This window comes from Lagenorhynchus albirostris, chromosome 1, assembly GCF_949774975.1.
Source record: "Lagenorhynchus albirostris chromosome 1, mLagAlb1.1, whole genome shotgun sequence".
NCBI lineage: Eukaryota > Metazoa > Chordata > Mammalia > Artiodactyla > Delphinidae > Lagenorhynchus > Lagenorhynchus albirostris.
The window spans coordinates 167,208,357-167,214,813 of record NC_083095.1 but is presented as its reverse complement, the minus strand read 5'-3'; the positions used below and the strand labels follow the sequence as shown (position 1 = coordinate 167,214,813).

Sequence of the window (6,457 nt, the reverse complement as noted above, 5' to 3'; positions counted from 1 at the left end):
TTTAACACATCTTCTTACACACCAGAAAACTGATTTTTGATACGTACCCAGGAGTAGGGAGATGGGATATAGGGTGTACGCATGTTAAATTTATTAAATACTGCCGATTTCTCTCCTAAATGGCTATGGCAGTGAGAACTCCTTAGAGCCCTTACATCCTCATTGTGGCTCTCCCTAAAGAGGGTATAAAAGGCAGCACTTCAACTTATATGACCTTGGAACTCTCTCCAGGAAAAGCATCTTGAGCGCACTGGGAGATGCTGATGTAGATTACAAGGGACTGGAGGAGCAGCACACTGTTTGGGGAGGTGGGAAGAGATTAGTAGCTGTAAGCCTAGCTCATTTTGGTTTTTTTTTGGCTGCGTTGGGTCTTCGTTGCTGCACGCGGGCTTTCTCTAGTTGCGGAAAGCGGGGGCTACTCTTCGTTGCGGTGCGTGAGCTTCTCATTGCAGTGGCTTCTCGTTGCGGAGCACAGGCTCTAGGCGCACGGGATTCAGTAGTTGTAGCACGCAGACTCAGTAGTTGTGGCTTGTGGGCTGTAGAGTGCAGGCTCAGTTGTGGCACACGGGCTTAGTTGCTCTGTGGCATGTGGGATCTTCCCGGACCAGGGCTCAAACCCGTGTCCCCTGCATTGGCAGGCGGATTCTTAACCACTGCGCCATCAGGGAAGTCCCCAAGTGAATGGTTTTAAAGTGACTTAAGCAACATTAAGGCTTGGGCAGCTTAGAGAACGGTCTAGTCTTTCAGGATGGAACAAATATGTGAAATGAAATAGTTAATTGTCATTACTTCTTCATCCCACGAGGTCTCTACACTTAGGTGCTAGAGTGAGCTGAATCTTCCTGAAGGGCAAAGGGGTCTAGAACATGCCTGCCCTGTGCCTGTGATTCTTCTGGGAATCAGGACACCCGGCTTACCTGTCCTGCCACCACACCTGAGCCCCACCCAGTTCCACCAACTACCAGTCCACATACAAAGCATCTCTGCAGAGTGGCTAATAATTACACTTGCTAATGATTTCTATTTTGCATATTATTTTGTATTTCCATGTACATTATCAGTCTTGGTACTGATTTTACTTCTCTATATACAAGAATTCAATAAAAGTGATGGAGGCTAAGACACTGAAGTGGTCTTTGATACTCAGTTTCTTCCTGGCAGTTACATTTTTCTTTACATTTTAGGAATACTGTGAGTTTATTCCGTTATCCATACATACAGTTTCTTAAACATTTAGGAGTCGTTGACCCCTTGGGGAATCTGATGGTGGATCCTCTCTCTGGAAAAATTCACATAAGCACTATATTTTGCATACAAATCTGAGGGCTCACAGACCATTGAGAGGCCATCACAATTATCCACCAGATTCTGAGCCTTGCATTAAATATTTATTTACTGCCTACTATGATTTAGGTGCTAAGGAACAAAAGGATGAAAAGGGAGCATTCTACCCTTGAGAGGAATACAACTTAGTAAGACTACAGAGCAGTAAACACTCAGGTGACAAGTGTCAAGAGAGGGTTGGTAGAACCCTGTAGCCCAGAATAGAGGAGTTTAATCCCGACTGGGCATTAAGAAAGGATTCCTGGAACAGGTGACATCTGCACTGAGAATTCTAACAAGCAGGAGAAAGCAAGGTCAAGTAGAAGGAGAAGGAAAGAACATTTCAGATAGAGGGAAAAGTATGTTCAGAAGGGAAAGAGGGGAATTCCCTAGCCGTCCAGCGGTTAAGACTCCACGCTTCCACTGCAGGGGACGCGGGTGAGATCCCTGGTTGGGGAATTAAGATCCTGCATGCCACATGGCACGGTGCCGCCAAACAAACAAAAAACAGAAGGGAAAGAGCCTGGTGAGTTCACGGAACGCAAAAGCATTTAGCTCTCTGATCAGCTGTCTGGTGGCTCCCGGCTCCATGCCTGCTTTTCTCTGTGTTGCAGGAGGCTGAGTCAGCAGAGTACACCAACCAGATCCCTCTGCCAACTCGCTTCTGCTGCTTCTGGGGAGGTGCTGCCGAGGGGAAGCGCTGGTAGGAGACTGGAGGCAGGAGGGAGGGAGGAGCCATGTTCCCTGCCCTTGTAGCATCTGGGGGAGGGGGCAGCAGTAGCATCAGTGAGTGGGGGGCACTCCTGGGTTCCTGGGGCAGTGGTGGCAAAGTGGCCCTGCAGCAGCAGTACCAGCAGTGGGTCAGCCTGAGCAGCCCAGCAATCATGAGCGTTGGGTGACACACTCCCCTTCTGCTCCAGCCTAGTACCCAGGCACTACCTCACTTCTGGGTCACCTTTTTTGCCCCTCCAGCCCTTACAAGTTTTGAAACCAATTCCATATATTTTACTGCCTTTGTTTAAAATACCTAGAGCGGCTCTGATTTTGTGACTGGAAACTAACGAATACAGCAATGGATCAGAAAATACGGTGGAGGAGGGCTGGGGTGAGGATTTGGTTGACTAGGTAATTGAGGCAGATCATTCAGGCTCCTCTTAGGAAATGACCAGGTGTTTGAACTTTATGCTAAGAGGAATGGAGACCCATGAAAGACTTTAAAGTCATGGTCAACTCAGTCACTTTCTATGAAGATCATTTGGGCTATAATATAGAGACCACTAAATGGAAGGAAGCTTTTGCAATGATCTAGGAGAGAATTTGATGGTGGCCGGTACTAGGGTAGTGGCCGTGAGGATGAAGAGAAAGGACTGGAAGGCTTTTTATGAGGTGGAATGGCCAGAACATAATGGGGCATTGTGGCCAATTAAAGGCGGCTACAGATTCATTGGCACTGTTTCCACTGATAGCTGGGTTCTATAGCTCCTCCTTTTGAACTTGGGTGTGCTCTGTAACTGCTTTGACAAAAGAATATGGCACAAGGGACACTGTGGCAGGTTCTGGGCCTTAAGAAGCCTGCAGCTTCTATTTCTGATTTCTTGCTTCTTGGAATCTCTACTATTGGAACACAACTGCCATACTTTGAGAAGTATAGCCAAATGGAGAAGTCACACATATATAGCTGCTCTGGTTGACAGCCCCAGCTAAGCTCCCAGCCGACAGTGGCAACAACTGTCAGCCATGTGGGTGCCATGTTGGACGTCCAGATCACTAGAGCCTTCAGATGACCCCAGCCCCAGCCCCAGGCCCAAGCAATTCCCATGCGTCTGAGCCCATTCAACCCAGAGAACCATAAGAGGTAATAGTACACTGTTGTTTTAAGCCACTACGTTTGTTGGTTTGTTTGTTTTAAAACCACTAAGTTTTAGGGTGGTTTGTTACACAGCAAAAGAAAACAGGAATATATGTGGAAGGAGAGAAAGAAGACAGAATCAGGATGATACCTAGAATTCCGGTTTGGGCCCAGGGTGGAGCCAGTCACTGCTGAGATGGAGACCACAGACAGATGAAGAGTTTGGGGGTCGGGATGGGGGAGTAAATGATCTATCATAAACTAGAAAATATATATTTTTGGAAATTCATTAAAATTTTTTCTAGATCCTGTCATGTTTTATCTTCAGCATTAGCCATCCTGATTTTAAACAGATTTATGTTTTGCCAATTCCTACCTTTAAGACCCTCTAAAATATGAACTTTAGTATCTTCTGCTATAAGAAAAGCTGTGCTTTTCAAAAGTACCAAGAGGAGCTGGTACCTATTTCATCACATTTAGTCCTTGTAGATCTAGGGATCAACTTCCAGGTCTCTTATTCGTTCATCAGATATTTACTCATCACCTGCCAGGGACTCAGCAGGACTCAGGGAGTTTACATTCTGATCCACAGGCAGACAAAAAACAAGCAAATGATCACCAATTTCTTTTAAAAAAAGGAATGAAAGAAGTAAGCAGGGGGCTGATGGAGAATAAAAGTTGAGGGGAACCCACTTTACATAAAGTGGTCAGGGAAGATTTTTAAGCTGAAACTTAAGGAAGTGGAGAGAACTAGCTGTGAGAAGAGGTGCAGGAGGGGAAGTGAGGGTCGGTAGCCACAGGACTGCCAAGAGTGCAAGGCCCTCGGTTGGTTAAATGCTCCACCAGATTCTAGGAACTGAAAGACTAGTGTGTTTGGAGTGTAGTGAGACAGAAGTATGGCAGGATAGAGCGGGAGAGGGAGAAGAGGCAGATTAAACAATACCTTTTAGGCCCTATTCAAGAATTTGCATTTTACTCGAAGTGCAAAACACAGGCAGAAAGAAGCATGAACATGCTCTGATTCAAGTTTTAAGAAGATAATGGTCAGATCACCCAGGAGGGGGAATACTGGTTGAGAAACTTGTGGTTTTGGACAGAGAAAGACAGCCTGGACTAAGAAGGTTCACTCTAATTTTCTTTTCCTTGGACTCTGTCTCTTCCTTTGTGAAGTGCAGGCAGAGAAACAGATCAGCAAACAATTATTCCCCAGTGCCAAGTATAAATAAGACTGTCTCTGGACTCCTCTTGCTTTGTGTAAAGATTTGAAACATTTTCAAGGTTGATGGTGTTTTCTACTCCTTTCCACCAACCTACTTCCCCCAACCTAAGGTTTCACACTCTATCAGGAACTGCCATCTGTGGCCTTTGATACACTGAACCAATTAGTGGCTTTTAAGTCACTGCACCATAAACAGTATTTGTTGTCTGCCAAGTTTGTTGGCAACTGGAGTAGGTGGGGTGGAATCTGGATGGACTCAATCTGTTGAAGATTAGTTTTGTTTTTTTTTTTTGTCCTTCTGCAGGGCCATAGGATTTATCTGCCAACAAAACTAAACTTGAGTGTAAGGGATCAGACTGAGGAGCCTTATTAACCTTAAATTCTATTCTCTTATCTAATACCTTTAAGTTTTTCAGTAACTCCATGTGGGTATTGATGAACTATCCTTCACTTAAGACATGGCAACGTAATTCAGCTGATATGCTTAAAAGCTTCTTCAACGTTCAGAGGCTGATGGCAATATGTGAAAAAGGTTCTAGTTAAAAAAAAAATGAGTCAATATTTTCGGTCAGTTTAAAAACATAGGTAACATTATAAAAGCAGCCCCAGAGAGATCCCTTGTCCCTTCCGCCACATAAGGACACAGTGAAAAGACAGGGTGAACCAGGCAACTGGTCCTCACCAGACACAACTTGACCCTGTACTTCCTAGACTCCAGAACTGTAAGAAACAAATTCCTGTTGTTTGTAAACATGTTAGATACACATGACACCTGACTACTTAGAGAGTAACAGCAGGACTTTCTTAAGGCATCATCTGTTTAGCCAAAGAAAAGTCAGTTACACTGTTACACAATCTGTTCAGTAGTCTAGTAACTTTGCACTTGATTTTTGTCTACTTGTAAAAATTCATTTGGTCACTAATGTATACAGATCCAATTAAGATTGAATATAGGGACTTCCTTGGTGGCCCAGTGGTTGGGACTTCACCTTCTAACTAGGGGGTACAATCCCTGGTGGGGGAGCTAAGATCCCGCATGCCTCCTGGCTAAAAACCCAAAACATAAAACAGAAGCAATACTGTAACAAATTCAATACTCTAAAAATGGTCCACATCAAAAACATCTTAAAAAAAAATTGTAAATTTAAGCAGCTTTCTTCTCCCTCCCCCTCACCCCCCCAAAAAAGTCCATCTTCCAATATAATATACCTTCTTAACCTCTAGTTAGGGGTGAAGAAACATTGTAAAAAATTGTTACATTCTTTCCTGAATCAGTGATTTAAACATGAAGGAAGGCAGATCTGTCTACCAAGATTTACTTTATGCTATCATGCTATTCATAATAGCACTTATCCAGCTATGTTTGAGAGTAAATCTTGAAGGAAATACCAACTCTTGTCTGCTGAGTATGCAGACCTGTCACAGGCTGAAAACACAGGTTGTCAAGGCCTTTAGGAAAATTACCTTTATAGAAGGCCTGTATAGGGTCTACTCTATGGTTGAGAACACAAGCCACTGCTTACACCTCACCCAGAGCTGGAGATGCCAAATAGAATCCTAAAAAAAGGTGTGTGTGTGTTTGGAGGGCCGGGCGGTCAGTGGTAGAGGGAGTGGAAGGCAAACAGGGACTCTTTCCTGCTACACTCATGGCGTAAACCGATGCACATACTGGTCAGCTATTTTTACAGCTGGTTTAAGTTATAGCCCTCAGTAGGCTCAGACCTGCTTCCAATCAAATCTGGCCTTCCCCTTTATGCGAAGGGTAACTTTTTAAAAGGAAGATTTTTTGTTCGTTTTTCGTTTTTTAAAATTCTTCTAAATTTCCTAAGGCTGCACAAGGGGCAATGCATCAAGCAAGGACGACATAGGGCGGGAAGTAAGAGAAAACAGTGATTTCTGAATTCCTTAAAATATGTTGGGTCCTTTTTCCTTCAGGAAAGGGAGGCAGGATAGAAAGAAAAGCAAGAGAAGTTGCAAAAGACCAGCCTAGGCGCGCCGTAGGTGCGCAGGGGGCTGAGCCGCAGCCAGGGTCAGGTCACATGGCGTCACCTCCGGGTCTGCGGGGC

The 6,457-nt window shown here is 44.5% G+C and overlaps 1 long non-coding RNA gene across 1 annotated transcript; it reads left to right on the top strand.

Annotated features, from left to right (window-relative positions):
• The first annotated feature begins 1,660 nt into the window (after nt 1–1,660).
• Nucleotides 1,661–3,482, top strand: LOC132504029 (uncharacterized). The gene is made up of 3 exons (XR_009534703.1): nt 1,661–1,849; nt 1,938–2,026; nt 3,266–3,482. It is a non-coding gene; the product is annotated as an uncharacterized LOC132504029 (long non-coding RNA).
• Nucleotides 3,483–6,457: the final 2,975 nt, after the last annotated feature.